Here is a 22,904-nt window from a genome sequence, read left to right as displayed (position 1 = left end):
AGGAGACCTTGATCCGAGTATGGCCCTGTCATGGATAGAGACTATGGAGCAGACCTTCTTCTATATGGCTTGCTCCGAGTGGGAGAAAGCAGAGCTGACTGCTTCCATTTATGGGATGAGGCTAACGCCTGGTGGATTACTCAGCGTTCCATCATCGGCGAGCAGAACGTTACTTGGGCCAGGTTTAGAGAGGCTTTTGAAAGCCGTTTTTTCCCACTATCATATCAGATGGCTCGTTGGCAGGATTTCATGAGTCTGTGTCAGAACAATCGCACGGTGACAGAGTATAATACTGAATTCAATCGATTGGCTAAGTTTTGTCCAGAGTTGGTTGCGGAGGATAGATCTCGCATGATGCAGTTTATACGGGGACTAGATGGTTATCTGCAAGTAAGGCTTACCGGTTTAGGGATCGTATCTTACTCAGATGCACTGGATCGAGCTTTGATGATAGAGTTAGCTCAGCAGAGAGCATTTCCGGACAGGAAGAGGAAGCATACGGGTCAGGCATCCGGACAGATCCAGCAGACACCGGCGACAGGACAGCAGCAAAGTAGTCGCAGTCGGCCAGGTCAGGGTACTTCTAGGGTACCTCGTAGGCTTCAGAAGTCAAGGCAGTCTTCTTCAGGACATTCCCGGTTTTCTCAGCAGAACCGGCAACCACCTTCCAGCGATACTCATTGTTTCCGATGTAGGTCCAGAGATCACCTCACCCCAACCTACTCTCTGGGACAGCCAGTTTGCTTTTATTGCAAAATGCCTGGGCACCAGAGCCGAGATTGTCAGCTGAAGGCTCAGCACACGGTTTCCGGAGGGTCAGGTCAGGGGGGACAGTTTAGTCAGTGAGGAGCATATCGAGGAGGGCAGAAAACCCAATTTTCACATCGTCAGCAGGGGATAGCTTCACCTGCAGCAGCAGCATTTGGCATGCTTGGACAGGAGTACTCCAGTGCTTCCATAGCACCCCAGAGTTCTGTTCCAGGACCTTATTATCCGACGTAGGGGCAGTATCAGATACAGCCTCAGCCTCTAGGCCAGTGGCAGGTTTCTGCCCAGCCGCAGCAGCCGCTGGCAGCGTTACCACCTCCTCCTCCGCCAGAGACTGGACGTGTTCATGCGATTACCAGAGAGGATGCGCAGCGAGCCGACGGATCCGTTTTCCGCGGTACGATTTCCATTTATGCATTTTTCGCTGATATATTGATTGATACTGGTAGCTCGCACTCTTTTATATCCCGTACCTTTATGCAGGAGATTGGTAGATTACCTACTTTTAGACTGCAGCGATTGACCGTCTCCCTATCGTCCGGTGATACTTTAGATGTCACCCAGGAGGTCAGAGGTTGCCCGTTAGACTTTGGCAACATGATACTTACGGTAGATCTTCTAGTATTAGAGATGGTCGAGTTTGATATCATTCTTGGCATGGATTGGCTGTCAGTATATCATGCTACCGTTGATTGCCAGACGAGGGTGGTCACCTTCCGGCCTCCGAACCAACCCTCGTGGAGTTTCACTGGCATAAGAGACGACGGCATCTCGATTATTTTGACGATTCAGGAGCAGAAGCTGCTGTCTCACGCAGTAATTCGCAGCTCTCCGACGTTCCTGTGGTCCGTGAGTACCCGGATGTGTTTCCAGAGGAGCTACCTGGTTTACCTCCCAGAAGGCCAGTGAAGTTCGCTATTGAGCTGATTCCGGGAACTGCGCCGACATCGAAAGCTCCGTATCGTATGGCACCGAAAGAGTTGAACGAGCTGAAGGTTCAACTCCAGGAGCTTTTAGACAGGGGATTCATTCGCCCTAGTTTTTCTCCATGGGGTTCTCCGGTATTATTTGTCAAGAAAAAGGACGGCAATATGAGGCTATGTATTGACTATAGACAGCTGAATGCAGTTACCGTCAGAAATAAATATCTTTTACCACGGATCGAGGATTTGTTTGATCAGCTCAGAGGTACATCAGTGTATTCTAAGATTGATCTGCGATCCGGATATCATCAGTTGAGGGTCAGAGACTCAGATATCTAGAAGACAGCTTTTCGTACGAGATATGGTCATTATGAGTTTTTGGTAATGCCATTTGGGCTTACCAATGCTCCAGCGGTGTTTATGGACTTGATGAATCGCATTTTTCTGGAGTATCTGGATCAGTTTGTTATCATTTTCATTGATGACATATTGGTCTACTCGCATTCCGAGGAGGAGCATGCACAACATCTTCGTATAGTCTTGGAGACTCTTAGACGGCATAAGCTGTACGCGAAGTTCAGCAAGTGTGCATTCTGGTTATCCTCAGTCGGTTTTCTGGGGCATGTGGTCTCTAGCAGAGATATTTCAGTAGACCCTCAGAAGATCGAGGTTGTCACCAGTTGGGAGCGGCCGAAATCAGTTCAGGAGATCCGCAGTTTTCTGGGACTAGCAGGATATTACAGACGGTTCGTCGAGGGTTTCTCGCGTATTGCTATGCCGCTGATACGCCTTACCAAGAAAGGCGTGAAGTTCATGTGGTCCGAGAATTGCGAGACCAGCTTTCAGGAGCTGAAGCGGAGATTAGTGTCGGCTCCAGTTTTGGTTTTACCTTCTGGAGAGGATGGATTTGTACTCTACACCGACGCATCTCTTCAGGGTTTGGGCGCTGTTCTGATGCAGCACGGCAGAGTAGTCTCTTATGCTTCTTGACAGTTGAAGGAGCATGAGAAGAACTACCCAGTTCATGATCTAGAGTTAGCTGTCATTATCTTTACTCTGAAGCTTTGGCGGCATCATTTATACGGTATTACATTTGAGATTCTCACTGATCATAAGAGTCTCAAATATATTTTCACTCAGAAGGAGCTTAATCTCTGACAGAGGAGATGGATGGAGTTCCTGAAGGATTACGATTGTACCATTAGCTACCACCCGGGGAAAGCTAATGTGGTTGCAGATGCACTCAGCAGGAAGTCCAGAGGGACTTTGGCTTACCACCGAGTTTCGGTTACAGACTTGGTTCAGGGTTTCTCTGAGTTAAATCTTGAGGAGCAGGGACCGACAGAGCAGGGTATTCTGGTTACCATGGTTGCTCAGTCGTCGATCAGGACGAGGATTCGAGAGGCCCAGGCTGGTGATCAGCATTTGCAGTTCATTAGCAGTCAGATAGCTTCCGGGCAGCAGACCGAGTTCACACGAGACGAGGAGGGTATTATATACTTCTGAGACAGATTATGCGCACCTCAGTCTCATCCGGTCTTACAGGAGCTACTTCAGGAGGCTCATCGTTCTCGATTTGCGATCCATCCAGGCGGGACCCGTATGTATCGAGACTTGAGGCTTTCCTATTGGTGGAACGGCATGAAGAAAGATATCGCGGATTTCGTAGCTAGATGTCTTGTTTGTCAGCAGGTGAAGGCTGAGCACCAGAGACCTGCAGGATTACTTCAGCGGATTCCTACTCCTGAGTGGAAGTGGGATCACATTACCATGGACTTTGTGGTGGGTTTGCTGAGGACACGACGAGGTCATGACGCGATTTGGGTAATCATTGATCGATTAACCAAATCCGCGCACTTCTTAGCGATCCGGAGGACTGATTCCCTGGATCGATTGGCAGATCTGTATTGCCGAGAGATCATCAGACTACATGGTGTTCCGTTGAGTATCATTTCGGATAGAGATCCACGGTTCACGTCTCGTTTCTGGCAGAGTCTGCAGCAGGCCTTGGACACACAGCTCCATTTTAGTATAGTTTTCCATCCACAGACAAATGGACAGTCAGAGCGGACCATTCAGACTTTAGAGGATCTGCTGAGGTCATGTGTTATGGATTTCGGAGGCAGTTGGGAGGACCATCTGTCGTTAGTTGGGAGGACCATCTGCCGTTAGTAGAGTTTGCTTACAATAACAGCTTTCATTCGGCTATCCAGATGACACCGTTTGAGGCGTTGTATGGTAGACCTTGTCGGACACCCGTCCTCTGGGATGAGGTTGGAGAGGCCCAGTTGTTGGGACCTCATAGAGTTCAGCAGGATGCAGAGTTGGTCCGTACTATCAGACGGAGGATGTCAGAGGCGCAGGACCGCCAGAAGAGTTACGCTGATCGGAGACGCAGACCACTAGAGTTCTCTGTTGGCAACCATGTATTTCTATGAGTTTCACCCACGAAAGGGGTGAAGAGATTTGGCCTCAGAGGTAAGCTAGCTCCGCGGTACATTGGCCCTTTCGAGATCTTGGAGAGGATCGGAGCGGTACCTTACCGACTGGCACTACCACCGTCCTTGTCAGGCGTGCACGATGTATTCCACGTATCTATGCTGAGGAGATACATACCTGACCCGACACATGTGCTGACAGATATCCCAGTTCCAGTTCATCCTGACATTACTTATGAGGAGGTTCCGGTACGGATTCTCAACCAGAAAGAGCGTCAGTTGCGGAACAAGACTATCCGGCTGGTTAAAGTCGGATGGCAACATCATTCGGACGAGGAGGCTACTTGGGAGCTCGAGGATACTATCCGAGCTCGATACCCCCATCTTTTCACTTGAGGTATGTGATTTAATATACCGTTCAGCATTCATACTTTCTATTTGTTGTTAGTACTTGCTGATGATAGATACGAAATTTGGGGACCAAATTTTAATTAGTGGGGGAGAATGTAAAATATCGAAAATAGGCGAATATTAATAAGGGAATTTTTCAAAATTTTTGGAAAATTTTCGGAACTCGTATGGACGAGTTTACGGGGATAAAATGAGGTTTCGGGAAAGCCTATTTAGGCTACTCATTTAAGCGAGGAAATGCTTATATTCTTAATTCTTTTTCTATTTCCTTTTCTTTATTTTATTTCTTCTTTTCCTCGTCAAAACCTCACGCCCGAGTCCCCCCGCGTGCCCGACGCCCTCTTCCCCTTGCCCTAACCGCGACGGTTCTTCTCTGCTTCGTGATTTAAGCCGCGCCCGACTTCTCTCCTCTTCTCTTCTCCCGATCTTGTGCCCTAGCATCGCCGGAAGTCTGATCTCTGCCAACTAATGCCGGCCATCTTCCTCTTCATCTTTTCTCCCGATCCGCACACAACCGGCCGCTTGTCCTCAGCAAAGCAGCGCCGCACCCCCTGTGTCTTAGCCATTTCCGACAACGCTTTCTCTACCCGACAACGACGCCGCCGAGGACCCGGCTCTAGTCTCTGCCCCGATCTCCAGTAACGTCGTTCTTCTGCCCTAGTGTTGGCTGCCATTTTTCCTCTTGTGTCGATCGCCGCCGTGCCCTAGCTAGTAGCCGGCGTTGCATGGAGCAGCACCTCTGCCCCTCACTGTCGCCGGCCATCAAGTACAGCCGAGCCTTAGTTGGTTTTGGAGGTAAGTTGTGTAGTGTGGAATTTGGGTTATGGCTTGATCTGTGTTAATGATCTCAGTTCTTGACCTTGCTTGGACCAGTCGATGGATTTCTTCTCTCTGTGTTGCTGTTGTGCCCTAGTTCGCCACTGCCGGTGCCACTCTCTTCTTTACAGCAGAGTGGTGATCTTAGAGGTAAGGGAGTTGCCCTAATTTGTGAATCGGGTACTTGATTCTTGTGTGGTGACTGCTTGATCCTTTTTGTTGTTTTGAGCAGTGAAGTGTCCGACTTGTATAGTGTGCTGTGGTTTGTTCTAGACTTCCAGCAGCAACCCCATCCAGTAGCCCTTGCTTCAGCAGCAACAACAACGGTGGTTGAGGTATTGTGGAGAAATTTGATTTTCGTTGTAGATGATTGCTAGTTGGGTTAACAATAATTGTTAACTTAGGTTTAGAATTTATTTAATTGTGCAATTAGGGTTAATGAAGTTAACCCTAATTGATCTATGGTTTAGGATTTAGTTTAGTTAATGATGCATGATAGAGTTAGCTAAACTAAGTATTGTGACACAGGACTTTGACGCGAGACGAGTATCTCGATGTCGGATTTGGACATTCCTATTGGAGGCGGGTACTTTTGACTTTATGTCTTTGATATGCATAGTAGTGAATTTAACAAGTAGCAATAATTATGTTCTGTTATTTGTTTCGGTAAATCACTACCCGATACCCGTTACATGATTGATTGATTGCTTGTTTTGCATCTCATGTATTCCTTATCTGCTTATACATGCTTAGAGGGGTAGTGATATACCATGCTTCACCATGTTCAGGACCTAGGTTTTATACCTTCAGTGTACCTTTGATTTGATTCGTTGACCTATGGTGCACATTTATATATGTATGGATTAACTCAGGATATTTTGTGGTTAGTGTCATGCACCATTTGCATGATTGCATGCTGTGCGATAGTCTGCTCCATTATTGTTGGGCACATCGCCAGTTACATGGATCTGCACACACCACCACTCATGGGTTAGTGGTCGTTTCAGGCAGTGTTTGTTGTAGCAGGGACTTTGTTTGGCTCCATTGGTCCGCTCATGGGTAGCGTGATGTAACGTGTTAGCCGACAGGGATTCCTCCCCGTCATCGTGTACCAGGAGTTGAGAGCATTGCACTCCCCCATTTATGATTTGGGATAGGAGGATAGGTGTACTCCGACAGCATCCCGTCCACTCGGTCACTCATCAGGAGCAGTGACGACAGAGTGCACGGTTGTCACAGCCCTACCCACTCGGCCTCACTATTGTGTGTGAGATGATCGACTGGCGTCAGGGGTGACCAGGACGCATCATTGGCATCATATGCATGATGCATTTATTGCTTGTGTTTGTGTTTGCTGCATTTATATGCTGCATATTGTTTGGATACCTATGTTTGACATGCATACAGGATTTCTATATCACTCGGACTGTTTATCCTTATACCCAAGTCCTGGTTAGCACAGTTTTTCTCCTGTTTACTTCAATTGCATTTCATCCTTTTATATCAGGAGACTGTACGCATGATTAGTGCTAGGTGTTATTTCCCTACTTTGCATATCAGTTGTACCTGCTGAGTGTTGGACTCACCCCGCCTCCATTGTTGTTATTTTTCAGGTTGATGCTGTCAGGAGAGAGTTCCAATTGCTGGTCCCCTGCAGACCACGAGGATTTATTGACCTTTTAGTTTTTCTTCTTATTTGACTATGTTTAGAATTGGTTTATTTTGATACTTGGATAATGTATGGATTGTATTTGTCGATGGATTTTTATTCGATATGTTTTACTACATACCTACCTGGACGGCAGAAGAGGTGAGTTTGTCAGATTTGTGTTTTATGAGTGTAGTGGAGTAGAAAAAATCGGATTTGAGCTTTATGGTTGTAGTGGAGTAGGGTTGTTTTTGAGTCATCTTATTACTGCTCTGTTTGTCTACTATTAAATTGCGTGGGTGATTGTTTATTTACTGTTATTATTCCAACCGCATGTGGCTGAGGTATATGGATATGTAGAAAGTTTCAGATTGTCCACCGTACAGGGGAAATGCTGTCGAAATTTCTTCGGACAGGGACTCCTCCGGGGCGTGACAAGTGTTATAATTATTTATGAGTAATAAAGTTGGATCATGGACAAATACATCATATGGCAAAGAAAGACAAATAGATATATAAATCAAATACCATCAATACAGTAAACTACTCCCTCATCCTAGAATTATAAGTACTGCTCTATAAAAATGGAGTTACAACCAAAAGATAAAATGGAAGACATCCTATAACTCAAATCAAAGAGAAAAAGAAAGAGAAATCTTAGTCATGATGGTTGTCGATGTCTTCGGAAGAACTCCAAGCTCTATGGTGGATGGAAACTCTGACGTCTCCTTGGAAATGACTCTCTTAGGGTTCCCTGTCATGGGGAAACACCTCATCCTTGAAACAAGAGTCTCTTGGGGCCTTTTATAGTCCCCCAAATGTGTCTAAATATATCAAACCTTTCTTAAATTGTCGAGGTGCCACCCACGAGCCATGACTATTCTAGGAGACATGGCCTAGCCGTGTCGCTCCATGTTGGCAAAAACTCAAGGTTAGACATGACCGTGTTGGGTGGGACAACCAAACCCTGTCCGACTCCGGAGGTTCTTTTGTGTGGGATACAGAAAATATGATAGTGTCAGGGAGCATGACCTAGGCATGTCGAAGGCTAACCAAGGCTGATCTATGACAGAAGGGGACACAGTCATACCTAGGGGCACAACCAGCCCATGTAAGGCTCTGTAACCTTTGTAGCTGCTCCTTTTCGCATTTGGTTTTAGCTGGAGGAATATGCCTGTGTCATGGGACATGGCCAGAGCATGTTTCTTGCTATGAATTTACATTGCAAGGCTTTTTAGCTCCATTTTCACATCCTATCAATCAAAAAGTATAAAGAATAGTTCTCTAAACTAAAAGAATAAAAACGATGTAATAGAGATAAAAGTAGGTGAAATATGTTCATGTGATGAAATAAAATGCATATAAAATAATACCGAAAATTATATACAAAACACACGCATCACATACCCTCGACTTGAATTTTTACATGTCCTCAAGCAAACTCAATAATATAAATCTATATATGTGAGCAAAGCATCATAATCCCTATCGAATCAGTGTAATCCTATCATGTAGTTTCACTAATGAGCAAAGATAAACGAATTGTCCTAATGTGACCTAACTGAAAGTTTTTCATGCTTAGTGTAAAAAGTGACTTAATTTTCAAGTTTCAACTTCCAATTCTAGTTAAGTCATCATCTAACCTTGTTCCTAATGCTTCCGATGATAGACACTGATTTGTCTCACACAAGGTTCATCCCCCCTCCCGAAGTTTATGCACTATCTACACAAGATATCAAAAGAATTCTCAGAATCAAGAGAAACATGATAGGAATTTCCCTAATAACATAACTCAGTTTCAAAGGGTACCATATCATTTCTACTCACCATAATTATTTTTTTTATCCCATACTTTATTTTCTTTTTCTCATAGTACTCAAAGAGGTTTTTTTTTTCCTTTGTCACATGCACCATCTCTTTTTTTGGGATTTTAATTTTTCCCAATGAGTACCATGATTTGAATTTTCTCCACTAATGAAAGATGCACATTTAGTGTCAAAATCATTGATGCACAATAAAGTCGGATCATGGATAAACAAATCATGTAGTAAGGAAAGAAGAATACATAATAAACAAGTATCAACAAGTCAATCGGGCTACTCCATCTTAGAATTATAAGCTCTACTCCATGGAAATGGAGTTACAAAAAAAAAACGTCCTACAACTCAAATTAAAGAGAAAGGAGAAGAGGAAGCTTAGTTGTGTTGTTGCAAGTGTCTTGACAAGAACTCCAAGCTCTAGGGCAGACAAAATTTTGATGGCTACATGAAAAATGTCTCTCTTAGGGTGTCACAAGGAAACTTCTCCTCCCCCAAGCACGAACCTCTTATGACTTTTTATAGCCCTTGGAATAGACCAAAATGGTTGGATAATTCTAACAATAGTTGGGCATCACCACTGAGCCGCAGTTGTGCAAGGAGGCACGGTCGGGTTGTGCCACTCCAATCAGTAAAAGTGAGGGGCTAAACATGGTCATGCTAGTGGCCATGATCAAACTATGTCTGACTCTAATAATCTAAACACGACCATGCGGGGTGGCACGACCTGGGCATGTCAGGCTCTAAGCAAAATCAATTGCGATAGAATGGGGCACGGTTGTGACTAGGGGCACAACTAGCCCGTGTCAAGTCTTGGAATCTCCCTGGCTACTCCATTTTGCATCTAACTTAGGCAGGAGGAACACACCTGTGTCATGGAACATGGTCAGAATATGTTCCTTGCTTTGAATTCACGTTCTAAGGCTTTTTACTCCAATTTAGCTTTGATTTCACGTGCTATTAATTAAAAAGCGCAAAGAGTATATCTCTGAATAAAAATAGTTAAAATAATATAAAGGAAATGAAAATATGCAAAATATGATCATGTGATGAAACAAAATATATGCAAAATAATACTAAAAGTTATGTATGAAAATCACACATCAATGTCAAATAGTAATCTTTACTATAGTTGTAAGGATCCCGATAAATATGACTAATTACACATATTGCACAAGAGCATAAAAAACTATGAACACCGAACTTATGACCAGTACAATGTCTCCTCAACAAATCAAAGACATAGATTTCATTATTAGTGCTTACTTGAAATTTTTATATTAAAACAAGGGTGAATAGCATAATACATGCCCCAACTATTAAACTTTTTAGTAGATCTTTGACATAAGGAGTCATCCTAGTAGATAATTTTTTCACCAGTTTTCCTATATAAATAAAATCATTTAAGTAACTTTCTTTTGGTGTACTCTATCATGTCATATATTAGTAATTCATGTGCATACTTTAGGATTGTATTCATGCACTTTGAACTATTAGTAGATAGTATGTGGTACCTACACCTAGGGGAAAAATGCATTAGTCAATTTCTCCTTCTCCAATTTGGCAAACCACTCATAGCTCTCTTGATGGTACTACCTCATCTTATCAATGCACTCATTATAAGTCAACTTAGCGCATCACATGTTGTAGCCTATAACAACTTTGCAGCGCTCTATCTTTATAATCTGGTACCAAGTTCTTGGATAAGTGCATGAGATAGTAACCGTAGTTTGGGTTGGAAATATATATTTAACTGCATGTAGTATGTCAAAATTTTGATCACTTATAATCTATATGTATCTCTCTCCTATTATCTCATTTCAAAGTTCTAACAAGAATCATTCTAAACAAGTCTACTTTCAATTTCTACAATGACAAAAGCAATTGGGAATTATCCATTGGACTCATCAACACTAGTTGTCATCATTAGAACATTAGAATACTTCTCGGTAAGGTAGCAAGCATCCCGATCAATAATTTAATGTAGAAATTCAATAAATACACGCATACGAGCCCTAATAGACCAGAAGATCTACTAAAAATGTTGATCATGTGTAGACCTTACAAGCACCAATGTATGATTATATGTAATCTTCAATTCTCTTACAAATGCATTAAGGTCATTGAATAGTTCAGCTGTTCAGTATAATCCCCACCATGTAGATTAATCATTGCTTAGAGTTTGTCTCTCAATACTTTCTAATATGATATTGTCACTTCAAATTTTTTTAGATGTCTTTTATGATCATCTTTGGAATGTATTTCTCACTAGTTGACTATTGTATTTCATACAAGGTTTTTATCGTGATTTGATACAAATTTTGTCTCATTTTATATACATATATTTCATGTTTTTATCTCTGTATTTCATTTAGTTACTTTTAGTTTGAAGAACTACTTTTTACTTATTTTGTATTGATAGGACATGATTTCTGGAGCCTAAATCCCTTGGAATGTGAAGTTGGAGTAAGGAACACACTTTGACAATGTCTCATGACACGGATGTGCTCCCATGGCTAAGAAAGAGGAAGAATGGAGCGAAAAAAAACTCCACATGGGCTAGCCATGTCTTATCATCAAGCCTCATTATCGAGCCAATATACAAAGCGTTTGGGAAGAAAAAGGGATTCAAAAGACTATTAAAATGAAGTTTTAATTAAGAAACATGTTCGGGCATTCGTATGGAAGAAATCAGATACAAAACGACACTAAAAAGCCTCCCAACATATCCTACCATGGGGGGCATACTAGTGGGCATGGACAATGTTGAAAATAGCATTTTTCCATAGCCGAACACGGGTGCCCATGTTGAAGATCATGGCCCGTGTCAACCTTTGGATTACACTGCGGACTAAAAGTAAAATGACCACAACTTTAGACTCAATTGTAGTTACGGGTTGTGCCACATATCAAAAGTTAGATAATTTCAAGACTTACAACTTTGATCCAGGGTCCAACCTAAAAAAACAGATCTAATGGTCGAAAAATCCATTTTGATGAAGCCTTGTATATCTGGTAAATTTGCCCTGCCCGACCTAAATTGTAGACCAAAATTTGAAAGGTCGTAAGTTTCAGCTTGGTTGGATTCAGTGGTTGAAACACCTATCAAAATATAGATATTTCAAGCATTACAAGTTTGCTTCAAGATTCAACCCAGTTTTAGCCGAGCCCAATAAATGAGGGTAGATCTAGAATGTATGAGGGAGGTATAAAAGGATCAAGTAAACTCTTTCTTGACTCATCTTGGACCGGGGGACTTCGTCCCCTTCCTTGGGAGAGGGTTTTTCCCTCTAAGGGAAACCCCTAGAGCCACCATTCGAGGAGCCATCACAATCATCCGTCCACCACCAAAACAAGAAATCCTTCCTAAGACATCGAAAATCTTCTACCTAAGCATTTTAATCTTTGTTTTGGATTGTATGAATGCTTCTTTTAGTGTCTTTGGTTTATAATTCTCTTGCAATAAAGTAGTCTCTTAATTATAGGATGTAGGGAGTAGCCCTTTTGATATATGAACATCTTTTCATTTAATCTATATGTTTGTATATTTCCTGTTTAATGAAATGTGTGTTTATGGTCCAGATATACTATATTAATATGATTTTGATGCCAAAAACCTGATATTCATATCCCACGAGGATTTGGGGATGAATCGAAAGGAGAACCCAACCCTCCGACCCGTAGAAAATAGAGACATAGAGAGTCAGATACGAAAATGCAACTCGATATACCATAAGGAGCCCTAGGTCATTATAGATCTTGATGGATCAATTCCAATTCGTCGCCACAGAAGAGGGCAACTCGGGGGTTGTGGGATCTCATAATAGGATCTTCTTGGGAAAGCAAACCCTTAGTTCTGCCGCTCTAAAAGAAGGCGACAAATTAGAATTGATATGTCGGTGTAGTTCTAAAAGTTCACATCGGATACCATAGGATAATCTATCTATATAAATACTCATTGAGGATAGAAAATCAAACATAAATTAAGTACTTACAATCATTGTGGTAAAACTAAAGTCCTAGAATTATTTTCTCCGACTAACCTTTTCTGCTCTGAACTTTCTCTTGCTCTCTTAACTCTCTCTCCTCTTCTCTCTTTCTCTCTTGTTCTTGTGACCACACACCACCATGATTGTCTAGATAACTTGATATATGAACTTAGTCGATCTTAATTAACAGTCCATATAGATTGATATTTTATTACTTGATAACACTATCGTGTGCTTATAGTTAGCACTAGTCATCACTTGTTCTTGAATCTCATCGATAATCCAAGAATTAGTGTAGTTTTTGTAGTCTCGACTTTTTCTTATAGACAATGAGCATACGTGTAATTTGTCAAACATAATGATCCAAAATTTTCTAGACCCTCTAGCAACAATTCTCCAAGCACAAGGTTGAACCTTGCAAACAAATTTTATTTTATAACTTTTTGTCTTCATGTGTCCTTCAAATATCACATAATCCTCCTGTTTTGTAAATATTTTTCCATCAAGGAACTCTTGGCCAACTCTTGGTGATTTCCCACTGTTGCTCTCAACTTCAACGAGTACAACCATTGTGAAAGTGTCCTTAGACAAACCAAGTTGGTTTGTCATCTCAATTAGGTTTGAGTCATTCAAATTCATAAAGCTTTTATTCTCAACATTCTATGGATACAAATCAATTATATTTGGACAGTAATTTAGAAAACTCTCAAATACAAACTCCTCTACATCTTCTAGAAACGTAAAGTCAAAAATAAGCATCTACTTCTAAATCATATGATTTATCATCTAGCCACTACAAAAAATAAAGGATTTCGGGACAAAATTGGGGACGAATTTTTAAAAAAAATTCATTGCAAAAATTTTTGCGACAAAATTTGGGACGAAAATTTTTTCGTCCCAAAATGGTTGATGCCACATTTTGGAACGAATTATGGATTGTTGCAAATTTGGGGACAAATTTGGGGACGAATTTGGCGACGAAAAAAGTTTTTGTCCCCAAATTCGTTGCAAAAAAGTATAGAAATTTGCAACGAAAACTGTTTTTGTTGCAAACTTAGGAACAAATTTAGAGACGAATTTACATAAATAGTTTGTCCCTAATATTGCAACGAATTTGGGGACAAATTCGGTGACAAAATTATTTTTGTTGCCATCTTTGTTCCTAATTTTGCAACGAATAATAAATTTCTTGCAAAACTGGCAATGAATTTGGCAACAAAAACTTGCCAAATTCTTTGCACATAAGATAAATTTTCGTCCCAGAATTCGTCCCAAATTCTGGGACGAAATTTGGGACGAAATTTGTAGATTCGTCCCAAAATTCGTCCCAGAATCTGGGACGAATCCATAATTCGTCCCAGATTCTGGGCGAATTTTGGGACGAATTTTGTGGATTCGTCCCAAAATTCGTCCCAAAATCTGGGACGAATTCTGGGACGAAAATAATTTTGTCCCAAATTACGATAGAATTGGGACAAATAATTTTCATTGCCAAATTCGTCCCTATTTCAAATAATTTTTTTCAGCTTCAATTTCTTTCTACAATACAATCCAAATACATACAAACCAAATTCAAATAACAAATAATATGCATTCAACACATCCTAATTTAACATTCAACACATCCAAATTTAGCATTCAACACATCGATCAACTCATAATTCAAGAAGTATAAAGTTTTCAACAAAGTTTACAATATCCATCTTGTTCTAGCTACTAGAAAATATGATACAAAGTTCAACAACCCAATGTTTTATAAGTTCATCATCCATCCAACAACACTAAGAATACATATAGTCATCTTCATGTGCCACAAAATCTTTGATCCCCATCAAATCTCCTTTGCCTACATAACAACAAACAAATAAACTAGATCATGTCTAACAAGAAAGATTGTAAATATTATACGATATGGCCATGTAAAAAGAATAATTGGAAACAAAACATAAATGTGAAATTCCTTAAACATTCTAATAAAAACCCTAATTCTAATAAAAGTCATATTTACCAACGATATAATCATCCATGTTATAACAACGGTAAATAAAATTATAAGAATTATTTTGAAGCTAAGTACATGTATCGTAACTACGATACAACCTAATATAATTGACACATCATATAGAGAGAAAGAGAGAGAGATATTGTGAAGTATGGTATTACCCAATCCGTTATATTGTGAATCTTGCTCATTGATGATGCACAGGTTCGGCTAATTGCTGCTCAAGCCTTAATCACTATTGCAATCAGATCTGGAGAGCCTTAACGACTACAAATATATGAATTCTTGCATGCTTTATCTCTAGGTGGTGTTCAATCTCAGTTTTCACAATCACAACTTAGTAATGGGGAAGATCAAGGTGCTAGTGGTATTGGTATTGGGTCTTTAATTAGTCCTATGCTAAAAGTACTTGATGAGATGTACAGGGCACAAGATGATTTAATCAGGTAACTTATGACAAATTTATTACAAGCGAAGAAGTTAGAATGTTTATTTTATGTTGATCTATGCTTGTTTCCTTTGATTTCTAGAGATATGCGGAACCATGACAACAACAAACAAGAATGGACAGATGACGAGCTAAAGAAACTTTACGAGACTCATGAGAGACTTCTTGATTTCGTTTCATTGTTCTGCTTTGTCCCAAGGGGAAAGTATCTTCCTCTTGGTCCTACCAGGTAATTCTGACTTGCATCTTTTGGTCATCGTAAAGCACACTTGTTTTGCATAGTGCGGAGTTTATATTCATACCCAATCCGTTATATAATACTAATTACATGTCATGTCCTAGGCCCTCATGTGAAATGTGGACGCAGAATGCTAATTTCTTGTGGAGTGGGAGATCTGTATCAAGTGTCTAGTTGGTTGAGCTTTTCATTCATTGCTTCCATATTGTGTTCTTGTTGGGTTTAACAATGTGGCAATTGATTCTTTGGATATTGTGAAGACCCATTTCTTCCCTGTTGGCGGCCACATAATTGTTAAACTAGGTGCTACAAAAAATTATTATAATGACAATGCATATAGTTCTAAACACATTACATTGAGTGGAGGTTAAACAAGAATAAATACACACGACTAGACCTGATTAGTCATCTGTGCTGAAAAACAACAAACTAGTGGTCGTTTGGGGGTCAGGGCCACTACAACACTAGCTCCTGACTAGCTGTGGGAGCAGGTTCAAGCATAGAGGACCATCATGACAATGATTATGTGGCTGATAATGCTATTCAAGTAAGCATAATGCAGAACTATATGGCAAAAATGCAATATCAATTTTGGTTGTAACTAACGCAAATAAGAAGATCTAGCATACCTTTTTTCACATACTGTAGTAGTTGTCTCCAGCTAATTCCCTTCTTGTTGCTTGTAAGGTCGTAAAACAGCCAAAGAATTGCCAAATCTGTTCAATTTGGCTGAGTTGAACTAATTTCACCATCTTTGACCAATTCCCTTCAAGATTGAGAGAAGAAAATTGCTTACAATGATCTTGCAATAGCCATCCGGAGGGCCTGCCGGAGGCCAGGCAGCAGCTGCCGCCGCGGCCAGCCCGCGCCGGCAGGGAGTCCAGCGACGCCGAGAGAGAGAAATCTGAGAGCGTTTAGCTTACCAAACGAAAACCTTCCACCGCCGATCGTCGTAGATCACGCCGTCGTCGGTCGGAGATGTGGCCGAAACCTGGAAATCACAGATGGGAAGAAGGGGGCGAGAGAGGAAAGAAAAGAGAGAAGGGAAAAAGAATCGGGTTGGGAATTAGATCTAGGGTTTTTAGGAACAAATATTTTTTGTTCCCAATTTCGTCCCTAAATTTGGGACGAATTTCTGGATTCGTCCCAAATTTTGGGACGAATCCAAGATTCGTCCCAAAACTTAAAATAATTTTAAAAAAAATAAATCAAAGACCGAAAGCTTATATCATGACCTAGAGACATCGGAATTTGATGAAACAAGTTTCTATGTGTTCGTATCATTGGCCTGATCGTAAATATGTCACCATCCATATTTTTTAATTAATATTTTAAATGATTCAAATTATTAACCCCAAATTAGGTCAAATTTGAATTAAAAAATTCCAAAAATAAATATATTTGTAAAAAAATATTTTTATGTATATATTTACGATCAGGACAACGATACAAACGCATAGAAATTTGTTTCATCAAATTCCAATGTCTCTAGGTAGATATTTTTTATGCATATATAGGTTGCTATTAACTAAAAAGGTGTTGTGCAGTGAACGATTGTAAATTAGTGTCTGAAAGCTTATATCTTGACCTAGAGACATCGGAATTTGATGAAAGAAGTTTCTATGCGTTCGTATCGTTGCCCTGATCGTAAATATGTCACCATCCATATTTTTTAAATAACATTTTAAGGGATTCAAATTTTTAATACCAAATTAGGTCAAATTAGAATTAAAAAATTCCAAAAATAAAAATATTTGGTAAAAAATATTTTTATGGATATATTTACGATCAGGACAACGATACGAATGCATAGAAATTTATTTCATCAAATTCCGATGTCTCTAGGTCCGTATATAAGGCGTCCCATTTTGTTTTTTTTTTTAAAGATATTTAAATTTTTGGGACGAATCTCTGGATTCGTCCCAAATTTTGGGACGAATCCAGAGATTCGTCCCAAACCTTAAATTAATTTAAAATAAATTAAATCAAAGACCGAAAGCTTATATCTTGATCTAGAGACATCGGAATTTAATGAAACAAGTTTCTATACGTTCGTATCATTGCCCTGATGGTAAATATGTCACCATCCATATTTTTTAATTAATATTTTAAATGATTCAAATTATTAACCCCAAATTAGGTCAAATTTGAATTAAAAAATTCCAAAAATAAATATATTTGTGAAAAAATATTTTGATGTATATATTTATGATCAGGACAACGATACAAACGCATAAAAATTTGTTTCATCAAATTCCGATGTCTCTAGATAGATATTTTTTATACATATATAGGTTGCTATTAACTAAAAAGGTATTGTGCAGTGAACGATTGTAAATTAGTGTCTGAAAGCTTATATCTTGACCTAGAGACATCGGAATTTGATGAAACAAGTTTCTATGCGTTCGTATCGTTGCCCTGATCGTAAATATGTCACCATCCATATTTTTTAAATAACATTTTAAGTGATTCAAATTTTTAATACCAAATTAGGTCAAATTGGAATTAAAAAATTCCAAAAATAAAAATATTTGGAAAAAAATATTTTTATGGATATATTTACGATCAAGACAATGATACAAACGCATAGAAATTTATTTCATCAAATTCCGATGTCTCTAGGTCCGTATATAAGGCGTCCCATTTTGTTTTTTTTTTATAGATATTTAAATTTTTGGGATGAATCTCTAGATTCGTCCCAAATTTTGGGACGAATCCAGAGATTCGTCCCAAACTTTGGGACGAATTCCTGGATTCGTCCCAAATTTTAGGACGAATCCAGGATTCGTCCCAAAACTTAAATTAATTTAAAATAAATTAAATCAAAGACCGAAAGCTTATATCTTGACCTAGAGATATCGGAATTTGATGAAACAAGTTTCTATGCGTTCGTATCGTTGCCCTGATCGCAAATATGTCACCATCCATATTTTTTAATTAATATTTTAAATGATTCAAATTATTAACCCCAAATTAAGTTAAATTTGAATTAAAAAATTCCAAAAATAAATATATTTGTGAAAAAATATTTTGATGTATATATTTATGATCAGGACAACGATACAAACGCATAGAAATTTGTTTCATCAAATTCCGATGTCTCTAGATAGATATTTTTTATACATATATAGGTTGCTATTAACTAAAAAGGTGTTGTGCAGTGAACGATTGTAAATTAATTTCTGAAAGCTTATATCTTGACCTAGAGACATCGGAATTTGATGAAACAAGTTTCTATGCATTCGTATCGTTGCCCTGATCGTAAATATGTCACCATCCATATTTTTTAAATAACATTTTAAGTGATTCAAATTTTTAATACCAAATTAGGTCAAATTGGAATTAAAAAATTCCAAAAATAAAATATTTGGAAAAAAATATTTTTATAGATATATTTATGATCAAGACAATGATACGAACGTATAGAAATTTATTTCATCAAATTCCGATGTCTCTAGGTCCGTATATAAGGCGTCCCATTTTGTTTTTTTTTATAGATATTTAAATTTTTGGGACGAATCTCTGGATTCGTCCCAAATTTTGGGACGAATCCAGAGATTCGTCCCAAACTTTGGGACGAATTCCTGGATTCGTCCCAAATTTTGGGACGAATCCAGGATTCGTCCCAAAACTTAAATTAATTTAAAATAAATTAAATCAAAGACCGAAAGCTTATATCTTGACCTAGAGACATCGGAATTTGATGAAACATGTTTCTATGCGTTTGTATCGTTGCCCTGATCGCAAATATGTCACCATCCATATTTTTTAATTAATATTTTAAATGATTCAAATTATTAACCCCAAATTAAGTTAAATTTGAATTAAAAAATTCCAAAAATAAATATATTTGTGAAAAAATATTTTTATGTATATATTTACGATCAGGACAATGAGACAAACGCATAGAAATTTGTTTCATCAAATTCCGATGTCTCTAGGTAGATATTTTTTATACATATATAGGTTGCTATTAACTAAAAAGCTGTTATGCAGTGAACGATTGTAAATTAGTGTCTGAAAGCTTATATCTTGACCTAGATACATCGGAATTTGATGAAACAAATTTCTATGCGTTCGTATCGTTGTCCTGATCGTAAATATGTCACCATCCATATTTTTTAAATAACATTTTAAGTGATTCAAATTTTTAATACCAAATTAGGTCAAATTGGAATTAAAAAATTCCAAAAATAAAAATATTTGGAAAAAAATATTTTTATGGATATATTTACGATCAGGACAATGATACGAACGCATAGAAATTTATTTCATCAAATTCCGATGTCTCTAGGTCCGTATATAAGGCGTCCCATTTTATTTTTTTTTTTATAGTTATTTAAATTTTTGGGACGAATCTCTGGATTCGTCCCAAATTTTGGGACGAATCCAGAGATTCGTCCCAAACTTTGGGACGAATTCCTGGATTCATCCCAAACTTTGGGACGAATTCCTGGATTCGTCCCAAATTTTGGGACGAATCCAGGATTCGTCCCAAAACTTAAATTAATTTAAAATAAATTAAATCAAAGACCGAAAGCTTATATCTTGACCTAGAGATATCGGAATTTGATGAAACAAGTTTCTATACGTTCGTATCGTTGCCCTGATCATAAATATGTCACCATCCATATTTTTTAAATAACATTTTAAGTGATTCAAATTTTTAATACCAAATTAGGTCAAATTGGAATTAAAAAATTCCAAAAAAAAAATATTTGGTAAAAAATATTTTTATGGATATATTTACGATCAGGTCAATGATACGAACGCATAGAAATTTATTTCATCAAATTCCGATGTCTCTAGGTCCGTATATAAGGCGTCCCATTTTGTTTTTTTTTTTAAAGATATTTAAATTTTTGGGATGAATCTCTGGATTCGTCCCAAACTTTGGGACGAATTCCTGGATTCATCCCAAATTTTGGGACGAATCCAGGATTCGTCCCAAAACTTAAATTAATTTAAAATAAATTAAATCAAAGACCGAAAGCTTATATCTTGACCTAGAGACATCGGAATTTGATGAAACAAGTTTCTATACGTTCGTATCGTTGCCCTGATCTTAAATATGTCACCATCCATATTTTTTAATTATTATTTTAAATGATTCAAATTATTAACCCCAAATTAGGTCAAATTTGAATTAAAAAATTCCAAAAATAAATATATTTGTGAAAAAATATTTTTATGTATATATTTACGATCAGGTCAACTTACAAACGCATAGAAATTTGTTTCATCAAATTCCGATGTCTCTAGGTAGATATTTTTTATACATATATAGGTTGCTATTAACTAAAAAGGTGTTGTGCAGTGAACGATTGTAAATTAGTGTCTGAAAGCTTATATCTTGACCTAGATACATTGGAATTTGATGAAACAAGTTTCTATGCGTTCGTATCGTTGCTCTGATCGTAAATATGTCACCATCCATATTTTTTAAATAACATTTTAAGTGATTCAAATTTTTAATACCAAATTAGGTCAAATTGGAATTAAAAAATTCCAAAAATAAAAATATTTGGAAAAAAAATATTTTTATGGATATATTTACGATCAGGACAACGATATGAACGCATAGAAATTTATTTCATCAAATTCCGATGTCTCTAGGTCCGTATATAAGGCGTCCCATTTTGTTTTTTTATATAGATATTTAAATTTTTGGGACGAATCTCTGGATTCGTCCCAAAATTTGGGACGAATCCAGGATTCGTCTCAAAACTTAAATTAATTTAAAATAAATTAAATCAAAGACCGAAAGCTTATATCTTGACCTAGAGACATCGGCATTTGATGAAACAAGTTTCTATACATTCGTATCATTGCCCTGATCTTAAATATGTCACCATCCATATTTTTTAATTATTATTTTAAATGATTCACATTATTAACCCCAAATTAGGTCAAATTTGAATTAAAAAATTCCAAAAATAAATATATTTGTGAAAAAATATTTTTATGTATATATTTACGATCCGGACAACGATACAAACGCATAGAAATTTGTTTCATCAAATTCCGATGTCTCTAGGTAGATATTTTTTATACATATATAGGTTGCTATTAACTAAAAAGGTGTTGTGCAGTGAACGATTGTAAATTAGTGTCTGAAAGCTTATATCTTGACCTAGAGATATCGGAATTTGATGAAACAAGTTTCTATGCGTTCGTATCGTTGTCCTGATCGTAAATATATCACCATCCATATTTTTTAAATAACATTTTAAGTGATTCAAATTTTTAATACCAAATTAGGTCAAATTGGAATTAAAAAATTCCAAAAATAAAAATATTTGGAAAAAAATATTTTTATGGATATATTTACGATCAGGACAACGATACGAACGCATAAAAATTTATTTCATCAAATTCCGATGTCTCTAGGTCCGTATATAAGGCATCCCATTTTATTTTTTTTTTATAGTTATTTAAATTTTTGGGACGAATCTCTGGATTCGTCCCAAATTTTGGGACGAATCCAGAGATTCGTCCCAAACTTTGGGACAAATCCAGAGATTCGTCCCAAACTTTGGGACGAATTCCTGGATTCGTCCCAAAATTTGGGACGAATCCAGGATTCGTCCCAAAACTTAAATTAATTTAAAATAAATTAAATCAAAGACCGAAAGCTTATATCTTGACCTAGAGATATCGGAATTTGATGAAACAAGTTTCTATACGTTCGTATCGTTGCCCTGATCATAAATATATCCATAAAAATATTTTTTACCAAATATATTTATTTTTGGAATTTTTTAATTCCAATTTGACCTAATTTGGTATTAAAAATTTGAATCACTTAAAATATTATTTAAAAAATATGGATTGTGACATATTTACGATCAAGTTAATGATATGAATGCATAGAAACTTGTTTCATCAAATTTCGATGTCTCTAGGTCAAGATATAAGCCTTCGATATTTGATTGTCTTTTTTTAAAAATAATGTCATTTTTGGAACAAATCCTGGATTCGTCCCAGATTTTGGGACGAATCCTGGATTCGTCCCAGATTTTGGGACGAATCCTGGATTCGTCCCAGATTTTGGAACGAATTCTGAATTCGTCCCAGAATTTGGGACGAATGTAGTATTTGTCCCAAAATCTGGGACGAATTCTGAATTCGTTCCAGATTTGGTGACGAATTTATCCAGATTTGGTGACGAATTTAGCAACGAAATTTTTTCTTGTTGCAAATTTGAAACAAAATTTTTTTGTTGCAATTTTCGTTGGTTATTTGGGTCGAAATTTGTTTTCGACCCTAAATTTGTCGCAATTTTGGGACGAATAATTTTCGTTCCAAATATTTGTCCCCAAATTTATGTTTTTTTGTAGTGAGCTAATACGATAATTCATCTTCCTCTTGTATTGTATTAATGTATTATTCAGGTCAAATTATGG

The 22,904-nt window shown here is 37.9% G+C and overlaps 1 long non-coding RNA gene and 1 other non-coding gene across 2 annotated transcripts; one reads left to right on the top strand and one right to left on the bottom strand.

Moving 5' to 3' along the window:
• Positions 1–14,577: 14,577 nt before the first annotated feature.
• Positions 14,578–16,581, bottom strand: LOC122041955. Its single transcript, XR_006129128.1, has 3 exons — positions 16,422–16,581; positions 16,128–16,264; positions 14,578–14,656 (listed from the first exon to the last, which is right to left on the bottom strand). It is a non-coding gene; the product is annotated as an uncharacterized LOC122041955 (long non-coding RNA).
• Positions 16,582–22,478: 5,897 nt separating this feature from the next.
• Positions 22,479–22,580, top strand: LOC122044791. The gene has a single exon (XR_006129794.1). It is a non-coding gene; the product is annotated as a small nucleolar RNA SNORD90 (small nucleolar RNA).
• The last annotated feature ends 324 nt before the right edge of the window (positions 22,581–22,904 follow it).

The sequence above is a fragment of the Zingiber officinale genome, chromosome 2A, assembly GCF_018446385.1.
Source record: "Zingiber officinale cultivar Zhangliang chromosome 2A, Zo_v1.1, whole genome shotgun sequence".
Taxonomy (NCBI): domain Eukaryota; kingdom Viridiplantae; phylum Streptophyta; class Magnoliopsida; order Zingiberales; family Zingiberaceae; genus Zingiber; species Zingiber officinale.
Note: the sequence above shows the minus strand (reverse complement) of the source record. Positions and strands in the feature narration are given on the sequence as shown.